This window comes from Vidua macroura, chromosome 22 (assembly GCF_024509145.1).
Source record: "Vidua macroura isolate BioBank_ID:100142 chromosome 22, ASM2450914v1, whole genome shotgun sequence".
Lineage (NCBI taxonomy): Eukaryota > Metazoa > Chordata > Aves > Passeriformes > Viduidae > Vidua > Vidua macroura.
In genome coordinates, this window is record NC_071592.1 from 2,381,639 (window position 1) to 2,397,627 (window position 15,989).

Sequence of the window (15,989 nt, forward strand, 5' to 3'; positions counted from 1 at the left end):
GCCAGCAATGGGGGATCAGAGGTGCAAAGGGCTTCCCGAGCTGATTCCGTGCTTGGCTTCACTTCTGAGCTCTCCTGATGCAGCCTCCTGCATGAACTCACATATATACACCACACATGCACTGCACAGGCAGCTCGCACTCCCTCAGACCTCCGTGCACCATCCTATTTTAAAAGGCAATTCAGCACTGATAGTCGTTGCTGCCCTGCTGTTCTCTGGATAGGGCCAGCAGTTAGAGGAGGAATGAAGTCTGAACTGGGGAGAAAATTGCCTCCCAGTTAATGGGAGCTGATGCGAGCTGCGAGCAGGCTGCAAACAGCAGTGGGGTTTTTTTTCTCAGCCCCTCTGCTGAAGGGTTTGTAAGAGCCTTTCGGTGCTGTCTGAGTGCCTTAACCCTGGCAATCCCCACAGCACCACCTTGTGAGGCAGGAATTAAACCGTAATCCTCATTATTCATGGAGAAAAGAAACCCGGGGAGATTAGGAATCCCAGCCTTGCAGGAAGCAGGATGAGTTCTGCTAGGGATTTCCAGTGGAAAGCAGCTGGAATTGCAAGGCTGGTGGGCTTGGGGGGACCCACGGGCTGGAAATCCCTACAAGGGCTGGAGTGAGTGGATTTCAATCCAGGGGAGCTATTTGGGCTGGAATCTGGGGTCTTGCATGGAATTGTAGGAATTGGAATTGTAGGAATTGCATTGTCTTCTAGGAATTTCTACGGGTTGGAAATGCCTACAAGGGCTGGAGTGAGTGGCTTTCAATCCAGGGGAGCAATTTGGGCTGGAATTTGGGGTCTTGCGTGGGTAAGAGTGATGCAAACAACAACCATGGCCTGCTCAGACCACTGGCCCGAGGTTTGGCCAGCAGTGCTGGGCACTGCAGTGCCTTGTGTGGGCTCTGTGTCAGCCTGTTCCCATCAGCAGAGAACAATTCCTTCATCAAAGCTATGGAATGCCTCAGAGAAGGAGCTGCTGTCTTCCCAGAAGGAGCTGATACGGAAGAAGGGATTGAAAGGTGTCTCTCAGATGCACACAAAGCACTGGGGATGGTGTGTGCGTGTCCATGAGGGCCAGAGGCAGGCAGGAGATGAGGCACAGCATCCACGGGGAGCCCGTGGCACAGGGAAAGGGAAACCAGAGGAGAGAGAGAGAATGAAATCAGCAGGAACACTTCAAAGGGCATTGCTGATGAGGTCGGGCAAGGGGAATTCTCTCTCAGCTCCAAGATCTGAACCGAGGCACGGACACAGCTCGTTCAGAGCCAGCAGTTACTGCATGAGAAAATAGCATTTATTATTGAACAGCTCTGTGCCCTGACATCCCCAGGGCCTTGGCAGTGCCCATGCAAGGAAGGCAGGACACAGAGTCCCAAACCAAGTCCAGGAGCAGCCTCCTGATGGAGGGTGTTAGGAGCTGTGCAGCCATCCGTGAGGGAGAGCTCCCAGAGAGGATTTCTCCTGCCCTGGAAATTCACTGACACGCTCTGCTTCGGATTTGAATCGGGATCAGGGCTTGCTGCAAATTTACAAGTGGAAATAAGCCTTTTGCTTTTAGTGGTTGGACAAATAGGCTTCTCTTCCTGCATAAGCTCTTCTGGGGCCTGATCTCTGGGTTGCAGGGAGGGTTTGTGGGCCTGTCTCATTTGCAGGCTCTCATGGCAGTGGCACGAGAGGGTGAATTTGCAGAGCTGCTGTGCTCCTGCAGCCATCCCAAATGTGAGGGGCACATTGCCATCAGCAGGGCAAAGCCACTGCCACCCTCTGGAGACCTTGGAGTTGGACCAGATCCATGTCAAGGTGTAATTCTGCAGCAGCTCCACTGCACTGAGTTCAGCAAATCCATGCCAGACGTGGGGATTTTTTGGTGTAATCCTGGAGTGAGTTGAGCACAATCACTGCTGTGAACACAGAGGAGCCCCAGTGACAGGGAAGGGACTGCCCCACTCAACCCTTGCCATTGTTTCTGAGGCACATCCAGCAAACATTATCTTTTATCTTCCTTTCTTTCAGCCACGCCATTAATTTCTGTCTGTGCCAAAAAACCAGGACCCTCTGCCCCCATCCACCAGGCCAGGTGGGACACAGGAATCAGCACATCCCAGAAATGCTGATTTATCATCCCCGAGGCTGGCAGCTTTAATAGCTGATAAACAGAGATCTGAATGCCAAAGGCTGAGTTTCCCTTGTCTGCAGCCATGGATCTCCTGTGAGGTTTCCTGTGCACGTTCCTCCTCCAGCCCAGGAAGGGAAGGGGTTTTACTGTGAACAATGCACTGTGAGCCCAGAGTAATCCCCCTCCCAGCCTGTTTTGTAAATGCCAACCAGGCCTGCCTGATGGCCATTCAGAGGGGTTTTGCTGCAGCCTGAGGAGTTAGCAATGGGAATTTGGAGGGACTCCAAATGTTTCTGTCAGCCTGGAGTGACTGCAGAGGGGGCAGTGGGATGGGGTGACTGCTCTGTCCCAGGGCACAAACCTCTCCTCACTGGCCACTTCCCTCCTCCTGGCTCATTGTTCTCCATCCAGGAGTTTCTGCTTGCTTCTGCAGGTGCTGGAGGGAGGAGGTCACCTGGGAAATCATGAGACCTTTCCAAAGGCTCTGGGTGGCTTTGGCCACCTCCCTGCTGGCCTGGCTGTGGCAGGCACATTCTTCTCCCTCTGAGGATTTTTTCATAGAAAAACACAGAGAGAAGAAAGAGAAGACAATTTCTATTTCTACTTGTTTTTTCCCATGTAGAATGTGTTTAAAGAATCGTTTACCTAAGGTAATTACTGAATTAAATTCTAGTGGAGATTTTTTGAGCCTGATGGCCAATCCAACCCACCTGTGGCTGGACTCTCAGAGAGGGTCACGAGTTATGAGTTAGATATGGCAGTTAGAAAAGTAGGTTTGTAGTTTTAGTATCTCCTTCAAATAGTATATTAATGTATCATAAAATAGTTCTAATAAAGAAATCATTCACCCTTCTGAACTAGAATCAGCCATCAGCATTTCTTCCCACCAAGTTCACCTGCATTTACAACAGCTGGCAGTGAGCATGAACACGACTCCTCCTGGCAAGACTCCCCAAACTTTCCACCAGCCAACAAAACAGGCTCTGCTCCTAACTCCTCTTTGCTGTTTGGGTTTATTTGTGGTGAAAAAAAAAAATAAATAAAACCTGGGAAAAAAAAATCAGTGGATTAATGGTACTTTAGAGCCTTCCCATGAGGAAGAAGGATTCATGCAGGCTTTGGATTTTGGGGAGCCAGATTTATTCACCCTCCCTCCTAAGTGTGACTCTATTTCCATGTGCCATGAGCCCCTGCCACCCTGGGCACCCACTAAGAGCTGTAAAGTGACTTAATGAGTCATTTCCTCCCGAGCGGGGACAAAAAATGTCACATTAAATTTCTGTTTGCAAATTTTTCAGATGCGTGGCTCCAGCTCTCTGACACAAAATGAGCTCACAGTGGAAACTGTCTGCAGGGCTGCATTTCCATGGGGTTTTGGTGGGGATTTGGTGACGTTTCTGCGTTCCAAATCCTGTTCTCATGGGGGGACAGCTAAGCTAGCACCTACACAGAGTTTGGTGGTGGTAAATTCAATGTTTTCTACAGATTTGTGGCAAGGAGAAAACTTTTAGCAGCAGGAAGAGACCCCTGAGTTCAGCCTGTATTTTTGACACCTTTTTTCTCATGGAATTTTCTGTGTTCAAGGCTGGGTTGGGTTTGGTTACATTTTATTTCACCCTGATGCAAACAACTGGGACAAGAATTCAGATCTCCCAATGCCTGTCTGTGGTACCTCCAGATTTGAGGCTGAGCCTTCATCACCTCCTGCCTCAGTTTGCCACCAAACATGGCAAGTTTGGAGGCCAAAAACCTTTCAGTCATTTAACCCAGTGCTGGGATAAATGAGTAACTGGTTCCCATCTGGAGCATTATGGGGAAATTGGACCTCTGTGGAGCTGAAGTGTTGGAGATGGATAATGGCACGGACAAGCTGTTAAGGGCTTTTTGTCCTTCTGTGGGCAGCAAAAGTCTCTTTTCTCTTTCAAGATAACCCGAGTGGAGCTGGGCTATGGGCTCACTCCATTTGTCAAGTGATTCTTCTAAATGTATTTAAATACTTTTACAGCCTCTGTTAATGAAACTTTGGTGACCCCGGGGCTCCTGAGGGAATCCATCTGCATCTAAGTGATGGAAAATGAACTCGTTAATGGCTGGGCCCGGCTTAGTCAATATAGGATATCGATCCCTGGTGATGAAGGGCTGGATGGGAAGGGGCTTGGTTAAATGGGCTTTATCCTGGGATGAGCAGGGCTGGGTGGGCAGAGACTGATGAAGGAGAGCTGGGAAAACACCTCATTTTCCCTGCTAACTGCAGGGGTTTGGGAGAGCCTGCCAAACTGAGGAGGTGGTGCCTGAAGGACGCGTGGAAGGGCTGCTCGAGATCTGATTGCAATCTCTGTTTTCTGCTTCTGCACTGCCTGGCTCCAGGGCTCTCCTCATCCCAGAAACTTTGGATGTCCCAATTTCCCCCTCTGTGAAGGAGAGATGTCTCTCCCAAACCACCCAGCCCTGCCCCGAGCAAATCTGATTTCCTCTTGTCGCAGCTGATTCAGCCCAGGCAGGGAGATTAGATATGGATAAGGCAGGAGATAAAGGCTGGCACTTCCAGAAAGCCACAGAAAACTGTGCTCTGGGGGCCTGCATCCCCTGGGAAGTGCCCTGAAGGGTTTGGAATGTTTCTCATCACCTGATGGGAGTTATCCTGGGGGAAGGGCTTGTCCTAGTCTTGCTTTTGGGCTAACAAACTGCCCTGAAGTCTTTTCCTGTTGCCCATCATTGAGGGGAAAAAAAGGAGAGAACCACACCTGGAAATTTGGGAATCTGCTGCAGGAAGTGGGAATTCCCTGTGTGGCTGTGCCAACACATTGCACAACAGGAAAGGAATGAGATGGGGGAGGAATGACAGGTTAGAAGAGGGAATAGGGAACAAACCCCATATTTTTGGTGCGTTTTGGGTGCAATCCTTCTATAAACACTGGCAAAAAATGGTGTTGGGTCTTTTAAGAGCCCTGATCCAGCCTTTCATCACTCCCACAGGGCAAAACACGGCCCGGGGAGCTGGGAACAGAGCCCCAGACAGAGTAAATTGGTGGTGTTCCACAGGGTGATGCTGATTTCCATCACAGCGAGGTCAGAACAGCAGGGCTGGCTGGGCTTCACTCAGGCTCCCACTGCTGTGCCTCAGGGGCACTCCCCTCATTTAAAGGGATTGCAGGAAAAAAAGGGCAAGTTTGGAAAACTTGGTAAAACCTTTCTGGCTCTGGAGCAGCTTTGGCTGCCTGCGCAGGGCTTTGGGATCTGCAGGGCAGAGCTGAGCAGTTTTAGGAGGGTGGGATGGTGCTGTTGCCCTCAGGGATTCCCAAATACCCTGGGTCTCATCCTCAGCTGATAAAAGCTGGCAGAACTGATTTATGGCCACTGAAGATCAGCTGCAGCAGGCCCACATGAGAGCATTTGCTGAGCTCTCTGCTCCCTCTCCTCTCTCTCCACTTGCCTTCAGTCACTAAAATCTGCTTCATTAACAAACTCTCCTTAATCACTGCTCCTGAGCAGCCGAGTACTCTGCCCACTGGGGCTCTGCGTGGAGCTCCTTCCCAAGGATTTTTCCAGCCAATATAACACACACTTTAATGACTTTTCTTCTCCTTAGCCAGTTGTTGGAGGAGGTGGAGCAGTGGCTCTGCACGGTGGCTGAATGTTAGCTGTGAATCTGCTGACATCCTGAGCAGCCAGACATCTTCCTTCCCTGGAAAGGGGGTGGTCTTTTAGCTAAAAAAAATAAAAGAAATTTGACTCGGGGAATCGGTGGAGGTGATGCTCCAGCTTTTAGGGCCGTCATGGAAAAAGTATAAGGGTCTTTAAGGATTTCAATTTCGTATCTTCAAAGGAAAAACTCTTCCAGAAAATGTTAATCTGGAAGCGATTAGATTGTGAGGGAGGGAAAGATAGGCATGGAAAAGAGCAGGCTCAGGCCTGGAATGATGCTCAGGATTTGTGCTCAGCAGTGTCTGTCGATGCTGGTCCTGCACCCCACGGCTGACAGAGCCCTCTCCCAGCCCTGGATCCGACACTCAGAGCATCTCAGAGCTGTTCTATTCCCATCCTGGCGTGGAGCCATCTGTGTGAGACGTCAGAGTCTCCCCCTCACCTCCCTTCCTCAGCACCTTTGCCGTGGGGAGCTGCCGTGCCGGGGGAGCAGCCCGGCCCAGGCAGCCTCACATCCCGTGGGCGGCTTGTTTTCCATCCTTCCCACCCTCCCGGTGATGAGGAGGCCTATTTTTCTCCCTTTCCATGAGCAGAAATAGCTCGTGCTTGTCGTAAATCACCTCGGCTGCAGATGGTGAGTCACCGGTTGATCAAAGGCGAGACCCTTTTCTGGGGCTGGGAGGAAGAGTAGATGCTTCAATAAATCATTAGGAATCAGCAGCAAAGAGTGTCCCTTGGGTCTGAGGAGAAAACCTGGCCACCCCCTCATTTGTCCCTGTGCCCCTGCCATAAATCACAGATTTTAGTGTCAGGAGTGGGGACAACCACAAATTTTAGTGTCATGAGTGGGGACACCTGATTTAGGATCCCTGTCACTTGATTTAGGATCGCTGTCACCTGATTTAGGATCCCTGTCTCAGCCGTTTCTAGGAGCTGGGCAGGGCTTTGCTGCCCTAACCATCAAAGCTGGACAGCATCAAACCTGTGGCCGAGGGGGACGGAGGTGCCAGGAGCAGGGAATGCGAAGGGACAGAGTGTTGGCATGTGCCACTCACCGGCAGAAATCAGAGGAGGAACGCGGAGTCGAGCGGGATCAGCGTCAGCGGGGCACGGGCGTGACAGGAGCTGGCGTGGAGGTGACAGCAGCGGGCAGGCACGGGGAGGGGAAGTGCCAGCCTGTGACAGAACTGCCTCGGGATCCAGGATAACACACCGGGCACCTGTGGCAGGGCGGGAACGAGACCAGGAGCACCACGGCAGCGGGGAGAGGAGGAATCCCTCATCCCTCACCCCTCATCCCGAATCCCGAATCCCGAATCCCAAGCCTTTCCCCGCGCCTGCAGTGCCATCCCAGGAGGGAGGATGGGTCGCACAGGAGCACAGGGGGGTGTGAGAGCTGCCAGGGAGGAGGGAAGGAGCTGGAGTTGTTCCTGTACCCTGAACACTCCTCCCTCTCCTGCGTGTCTCCAGCCAGCCTCTGCGGGAAGGAAGAGACATCAGTGGCTCTTGAGGCAGAGACTCCGCCGAAAGCCGAGCAGATGAAGGGTTTGCCATCTGTGAACAAGTTGTTCTGATTGAATTAGAGAACATTTAACATTTACAGATAATTAGGAACAGCCACCCATTACAAAGGCGGCGGAGGGAAGGGGAGCTTTTGAAAGGCGATTGGAAGCTCCTTGACACATCAGCCAGGGGAGCTTTTCAGACACAACTTCTGAGCCTTTCCAGATGCTTTGTGCTCCTTGCATCCCCGAATCTTGGGAGCCCAGAATCTCCCCCTGTCTCTCCCTTCTGTCCTCTCCATTACTGTTTAACTGCCTTTTGCCTTCTCTCCCCGCCAGCACTCAGCCAGCTCCTCTGTGGGAGGTTTTAGCAGGGTTTCCTCTTTGGTCCCATACTGGGCCGTCAGCTGTGAAGCAAAAGGGAAAGAAATTTACTTTTCTGCTCCATTACTGTCACAATTCCTTTGGTCTGGAGTTGGGCTGTGCAGCCATGGGGAGGGACGGCCCTGGATGTAGAGGCTCCTGTGCTATCCTGACCTCTGCAGGAGAGACCTGGACCTAAAGCTGGTTAGGATTTTATTCAACCTCTATTACGGAGCAAGATAAATACCTTTATAATAGAAAAAAAATATTTTTTGTAGATAAAAAAGTAAAATAGTCTCCTTTACGCTCAAAAATACGTTCTCCTCTTTTTATCCTTGTGCTTCCTTAATGTGTTTTTACATCAACAGTATTAAGAAAAGCACGTTTGCCATCCTTTTCTTTTGAGCGCCAAAGAAGCTCAAATTCCCCAAAACACAAAAAGAGATGATTTCCATCCCAAATTTCTTCTGAAAAAGAACTGGCATTTCTCAAGCAGCTCGAGCAGTAATTGCCTCTCAGCAGTGCTGGTAATTTCCCCGCATCTGCTGCAGAGATACCCAAGGGGTGAAGCCATAAAGCTGCAGCTGCCCTTTGGCTGGAAGGAGCCTCAGCGATGGTTTTTGGGCAGCACATCCAAGGCTTGGCCTCTGCTCCCAGAGCCGTGGGCAATTCCAGGAGCAGAGCCATGGGATCCCAGTGGGATTGCTGTGCCTTGCAGGGAAGAGAACCCGCACAGGGAGTGAACAGGTTCGTGTTTGCATGTCCTCTTAGAAGGAAATGAATGCCCAAAGAAGTCCTGGATGCTCTGGAGGTGTTCAAATCCAGGCTGGATGGAGCTTGGAGCAGCCTGGGACAGTGAAAGGTGTGGAACAAAAGGAAGGGGGTGGAACAAAATGATCTTTAAGCTCCCTTCCAACCCAGCCCATTCCGAGAGTCCGTGAAACGGCAAACCGAGGTTTTTCCCACCAAAACATCTCAGGAATCCTGTCTGGGACGCTGATACCGACACGGGCACAGCTTGTACCCCGTCCCTGTGCCCCCTTTGCCAGGCTGTGCCCAGCAGGCGCTGCGCAGGACCCTGACAGACATCTAGTGGCATTTCCTATAACTACAGGCACGTGGGGCTGCCCAGGGGCACCAGGGCTGCCCAGGGGTGCCCAGGGCTGCCCAGGGGTGCCCAGGGGTGCCCAGGGCCGTCCAGGGGTGCCCAGGGGTGCCCAGGGCCGTCCAGGGGTGCCCAGGAACCGGGTGGGGATGGGGCAATACAGAAATCAACATCAGCCATTGGGCTGGGCAGCTCTGAGCTCCATCTTCTGCTCTGGAACGAAGAAGGGGAGAAATCCCAGCAGGGCTGGTTCTTGGACAGCCGGGCTGGATCATTGCAGGCTCACCCCGCACCACCCCGTCCCCGTGCCACCGACACCGTCGGCTGGCACTGGGCACGGGCAGGGCATGGTGGGCACGGGGAGGGGATGGTGGGCACTGGGAGGGGATGGTGGGCACGGGCAAGGATGGATGGAGGGCACAGGGATGGATGGTGAGCACGGGGAGGGATGGTGGGCACGGGGAGAGGATGGCGGGCATGGAGAGGGGATGGATGATGGGCACAAGGATGGATGGTGGGCACAGGGATGGATGGATGGATGATTGGCACAGGGAGGGGATGTATGGTGGGCACGGGCAGGGATGGATGGTGGGCACGGGGTGGCTGGGCACAGGGATGGATGGTTGGCACAGGGAGAGGATGGATGGTGGGCACAGGGAGAGGATGGCAGGCATGGAGAGGGAATGGATGGTGGGCACAGGAATGGATGGTGGGCACAGGGATGGATGGTTGGCACGGGCTGGTTGGGCACAGGGATGGATGGATGGATGGATGGATGGATGGATGGTTGGCACAGGGAGGGGATGGATGGTGGGCACAGGGATGGATGGTGGGCACGGGCAGGGATGGATGGTGGGCACAGGGATGGATGGATGGTTGGCACAGGGATGGATGGATGGTTGGCTCAGGGAGGGGATGGATGGTGGGCACAGGGATGGATGGTGGACACGGGCAGGGATGGATGGTGGGCACAGGGATGGATGGTGGGCACAAGGATGGATGGTGGGCACAGGGATGGATGGTGGGCACGGGCAGGGATGGATGGTGGGCACAGGGATGGATGGTGGGCACGGGGTGGCCGGGCACAGGGATGGATGGTGGGAAGCTCATCCCCGCCGCTCCCCGGGGCCGCACGTGCCCGCACCCCGGCTGCGAGCATGAGCAAATGCCTCCAAGGGGGTGTCAGACACAGTTACAGTGAAACGCGATATTTATAACAAAGTGTGGGGGAAGGTGTCACATCACATCACGCTCATGCTCCGGCGCCCGAGACGCGGGGATGGCGCTGCGGAGCGGGGATGGGGAGGGCGGGTAGGCAGCGGGAGGAGCCGGCTCTGGGAACGCTGATCCCTCGCTGGAGCCCACCCCGAGCAGGGCTTTCCCGGGGCAGGAGAGCAGGGCAGGTCTCTGCTGGGTGCTGGAACCGCCTGGCGGTGCCACTCGGCTCTGGGAGCCACCGTGCCTGGCCCTGCTCTGCTTTCCCATGGGGAAAAATAAACTCCAGGTATCTCCAGTGACCTTAAGCACTGCTCTGCTGTTGCTTTTCTGCATGGCCATATCCCACTCGCCTGTGCGTCAGCTGGCTTAGGAGCACAGCCTTGCTGATAAACCTCGCCTTACCAAGCTGAGATTAGGCACTGTAATCTTTTGAATAAACAGTTCTTTGGAGAAAGCTGTGTCCCTGCACACAGCTGGGATTGCACCGCTCCCTCCCTGGAGTCTGGGACTCGAGACTGCCCAGCTCTTCCCTAAGAAGCCAAGGGCCAGGTCTCAGAGCTGCATTTCCCTGGATCCTGCATGGAAATTCCCTCACATGCTGCACGGAGAGTGGTGGGAGCTCCTACACACGCACACGAGAATATTTCTGTGCGTTCATCCCCTGCCCTGGCAGCGGCACAGTAGGACCTGGAAGCAGTGCAGCACAGCCATCCCAGCCTTCTCTGGGGGCTGATTGCCCGGGAAGAGCTTTTGGCAGCTGCCTTTTCCCCCTGCTCAAACTCGGGAGCATCTCCTGAGGGCAGGCAGAGCTGCTGCTCCTCCCGTGCAGGTCCGGTGACAGCTACGGGCTGTCCCCACAGGGAATGGCTCTGTGCCCACGGGTCCAGGCTCAGGGAATGTACAGCTGAGCCCTCTCTGCCCTGTGGTCCCCTGAGACTGACTCAAATCCAGCCACGCTGCCCCACAGTCCCTCGTGGGCCAGCTCAGCCTCTGCCCAGCCCAGCCCAGCTCTTCCCCCTGTTTCTCCCCCCACGAGTTTCCTTTTTGGGCACTCAGCTGCTCAGTGCCTGCAGGGATCAGCGCTCTCTCCCAGGGTGGTTTGAGGTCAGTCTGAGCATCACAGCTCTGTCCAGCAGTGGAGACCTCATCCCTGCTGGTGTGGCACTGCCAGCTTTGATCCTCCTGGGAGTGCCACTGACTGCTGCCACTGGAGTGCCAGCGTGGTCGGGGTGACCTTGGCCCCGCTGCCTGCCCTTCTGAGGCTGCTTCCAAGTGCCTGCAGCGCTGCAGCCGCAGTGCCTGCCTGGGGATGGCAGCGGTGGCTGCAGGAGGGAGGCTGGGCTCTCCCTGGGAGGGAACGTCCCTGGCAAAGGCACCAGCTCCTGCCCGCTCTGCAAGGAGAAAGCAAATATTCGTTTTCCCAGGGAAATGCACACTTGACCTCAGCCCGAGGCTGAGCAAGCCCTGAACTGTCAGGTTCCACTGTCAGTGGTGATCATCAGCAGGCAGAGGTGACATCAGCAGGCAGAGGTGACATCAGCACATTGATGAGAGATGCCCTTGTTAAGTTATCACCCAAGGCTGGGCTCCTCCACTCCAGGCATGAAAAAGAGCCAGGAGAAAAGAGGGATAAGAGCAAGGCTGGCATTTAAACCCCAGAGGGAAAAGGCTGGAGCACCTTGACAGGTGTGGGCTGTGGTTAGTGGTAAATTTTGGCTGCTTTGGGGAGGGAAAGGGGCTGGAAATGTTCAGGGAGAGCCTTTCAGGAGGTTGTAGACTCGGTGTTATTGTACAGGGGTGTGCTGGGTGCACTTTATTTGTATTGTATTGTCTGGATAACACATCCCAGTTATTCCCATGATCTGCAGGGCCTGGATAGCACATCCCTGTTATTCCCATGATCATGGCCTGGATAGCACATCCCTGTTATTCCCATGATTTTATGACCTGGATAGCACATCCCTGTTATTTCCATGATTTTATGGCCTGGATAGCACATCCCTGTTATTCCCATGATCTGCAGGGCCTGGATAGCACATCCCTGTTATTCCCATGATCTGTATGGCCTGGATAGCACATCCCTGTAATTCCCATGATCATGGCCTGGATAACACATCCCTGTTATTCCCATGATTTTATGGCCTGGATAACACATCCCTGTTATTCCCATGATTTTATGGCCTGGATAGGACATCCCTGTAATTCCCATGATCATGGCCTGGATAGCACATCCCTGTAATTCCCATGATTTTATGGCCTGGATAGCACATCCCTGTTATTTCCAGAAGAGGAGTGCCAGCTGTGAGGATGCCAGAGTGTGACAGCCCAGGGAAATCCATCCGCACAGAACATTTCCCAGCGGGATCACCGAGGGACACGACGCTCAAGCCCAGCCAGGGGTCCCTGCTGGCTCCCTGCACACCCCACAGCGTGGGTGGCACACGTGGTGCCGGGGCTGTCTGAGCACAGGCGTCACCTCTGAGGAGGGGTGGCTGTCAGTGGGTGACACTGCCAGCTCCGTGTCACCCTCGCAGCCGCGTGTCACCGCAGAGCCCGGACACACCACGCCTGAGTCACTGCTTGTGCCAAAACTCAGCACTGGGTCCCAGCTGGGGTGACAGTGGGGGACACGTGTGGGTCCTGGGTGTCCCTGGGCACTGCCCACGGCCGTGGCACGAGGCCATGGCACGTCCAGCCCGCAGATGTGGCCACAGCCCCGCTCCCTGCACGGCTGAAAGGAGCTCGTCCTCGTCCCGCTCCCTGCAGTACTAAGGCAGCCTGGCATTTACCCAGGGTTTATTTGGACACTCCAGAGCCAGCTGCACACATTTTTTTCATTTGCTTTTTGTCTGACTCCATGCCCTTTTGGTGATTGCTTATAAACTCGGTGTGGAGAAGGGACCGACGCTCACTGCTTCCAGGGGAAGGAGGCTCATGCTGCAACCACCAGAGGCAGACAGACCAAGAGGGAAGCAAGCTGAGAGAGAAAAAAAAAAAAAAAAACCTAATGAATTATCTGTCCTGGAAACAGCGTGTTCTTTTTGCAATTCCCTTTGACTGTTTAGGGAAAGATTTATCCTCTCCTTTCTCTGACAGCACAGTTTGCAGTGTTGCTGTTAAGTTCGGGCCAGCCTGGATTAACTGTGCATCCTCAGTGTCTGATTAGCTCTATTTGCTGTGTTTTTATTGACCTATGCAAGAGGGAAATCTAGGTCAGGCCAGGCTGATGAGGCTGGAGCTGGCTCTGCAATATAAATCAGTACAAACGAGGCCATCCAGCCGCTGAGCCATCAAATCACGCTCTGGGGTGGGTGGCCTCCAAAGTGGCCAGGGGACATAATTAGGAACTTTCTCAAGCTGTCAATCAGACAGGGAGCCCGCTTTGGAGGTGGAGGGCTGTTCTTGGAGCTGCTCCTTGTTTCTGGGTGAGATGCATTTTATCAGCGAGTGGCTGCAAATAGAAAGGGCCCCTGCCTGGCTGTGACTCCGTGTTTCTGTGCACACAGGAGGGATGGAGACAGCTGAAGGAAGCCTGCAGGGCTGAGATGAATTTTTCTACGGAAGCAGGAGGGGAGGGCAGAATCTTTTACCCAGACTTTATTGATGGCTTTTGCCATGCACAGCCAAAGGGGAAGCAGTGGAGACTGTGTGCTCCTGGCAGTCCTGAGTCTCCTCTAACACTGCCACTCCTGGTTTGGTTGGATCAGAGCAGGGATCAGCCTGTGACCCAATCTGCAGCTGTGTTAGTCACCCTGCTCTGGGGGAAAGAGCAGGCAGCGATGGCTGTGACAGGCTGATTTCAGCTGCCTCACAGAACCCCTCCACCGCTGGAAAAGCTCTTTGCAGGGAGACAAAGGTGTCTGGTGCTGGAAGTTTCCAGGCTGGGAAGCAGGGAGCAGCCTCAGCTGGTGCTGTCTGGGGTGTGTGATGTGCTGGGAGTGCGATGTCACACGGCATTAGCTTCACTCTCAGCAGGGCCGAGGCGCAGTGACAGCGCCGGGCACCACGAAACCACCCTGGGAGGGGACAGGGGAGCAGCACGGCCACGCACAGGGGCCACACCCCAAAGTGGGCACCCAGAGAGGGGGTGCTGTGGGCACAGAGGGCAGGGCAGGCCGTCCCTGCTGTCACGTTCCCCGCGGGGCTCTCAGAAGGCGCTGCTGGCTCAGCCTGAGCTCAGCGGAGGGAGGCGAGCTCAGGTCAGCGTCACGTTGCGCTGCCAAGAGCCACACATGTGGTGGCCAGGCAGCGCCCCGGCCACGGGGAGGTGGCCCTGGAGAAGGTCACCTGGGTGGGGAAGCTGGCTGGGATCTGCTTTTGGAGGAGCAATGGTCTGGGCAGGGCAGTGCAGGGTTGAGCTCGGCGCTGGGAAGGGAGCAGGGAGTGCTCAGCGCGCGGAGGGAGGCAGAGCTCCTGCTGCCTGTGGGAAGCTCACAGATGGCAGGCCTCAGTGATCCTGCAGTCCTCTCCCTCCTGGAGGCTTCTGGAGGGATTTTGGAACGTATGGAGCAGGAGCACCTTCAGTGGGAGTGTCAGGAAATGCCCTTTTGGGAACAGGGAGAACCCACCGGTGTTTATACAGCTCCACACCCAGGTGGAGTGCAGGTGTCCAGCGCTCTTCTTCTGGGGAAAATCCGGTCAGGAAAACAAGAGGAACATCAGCTTTTGTGGAGAGAAAGAGAGAGAGACCTGCTGGAGATGCAAGGCATCCTCCACTGAACCCATTTCCAAGGAGATGCTTCCTTGGGCGAGGCTGGTGGATCCAGGGGCACCCGGAGCTGCCTGTCCTGCTGAGGGGAGCAGCCACCCGGGGAGGGCCTGGCCCTGCCTCCCCAGGCATTGACATTCCCTCCACATGCTGCTCCTGCCTCCCTCCCCTGCTTTATGGCTGTGATTTACTCACGTCACAGGCGCGGCATCGCGGAATTGAATTTACAGGAGGCTGAATTTATGATTAGAGAAATTAACCCTTCGCCGCTTCGTGCCTCCCCCAGCCCCTTCTGTGTGCACCTCTGCAGCACTCTGACTGAGAGAGCCCAGGGAAGACCCGAATTCCTGCAGGATTGCCGCTCCTCTGGAATGAAGGGATCAGGGAAAGGGTTCCATGGGAATCTGGGCATCCAAAGTTCCCGGGCTCTGCCCACAGAGCTGCGAGCTGGCACTGCAGCCGCTCCATCAGGCTCCTGGCTGCTCGTTCCATGCTAGAAGTCCCCTCTATAATGATGTATTCCCACTTCTGGGCGATTTCCAAGGCATTCCCAGCAGGTATTTCTCAGCCTCGCCATCCCCTGCCCCTCCCCATCGAAATTCGCCCTCTCTCCAGCTGAATTATTGGATAAACTGCAAGGCACAGAAGCCAAACAAAGAAGGAAGGGGAGCAGAAACGAGAGACAATTTACAGGTCACAAGCCAAACTCGCTACGGGACGCAGCTCCGCGGCTGAGTTTGTGTCTGGGGGTGTTGGAATTACTCCATCCTCAGGAGCTAATTTGGGACATCCTCTGCTCCCTGCCGGGGGAGGAAATGGCTCCTGTACAGCAGGCGCTTGTCTGTGACAGATCTCTTGTAAACAGCATAATAGCTCCGTGTCAGACAAGACATCTTTATCAGGTGCTCTGCCAAGGCCCCAGGGGAAGCTGGAGGACAGAGCGTGGTCAGCGGGGATTTTTCAGGCACAGGCTGGCTGAGATTCCGTCTGCACGGAGCCCTGGCTGAGCCAAAGGCTGCTCATAAAAAAGGCGGTCTGTGTTGTACCTGCAGCATCCCACGGCAGAGCAGCTTTGCTCAGGTATTCTCATCAGAGGCACTAAAGAAAAGATGATAACAGAACTGGAGCAGGCAGGAGAGCAGGATGGAGAGAGGATTTCCTGCTCTGGCGGAAGGTCAAAGACTTTTTTTCTTCCCCAGTATGAAAATCCTGGCGTTTTTCTTCAATCATCAAAACCCATTTTTATCCGGGCTTGATCACAATGATTCATTTGGGCCGTTTTATATTTTTTTCCTACTCCTACACATGTATTCACCACCCTTCCCTTCATACCTACAGTCC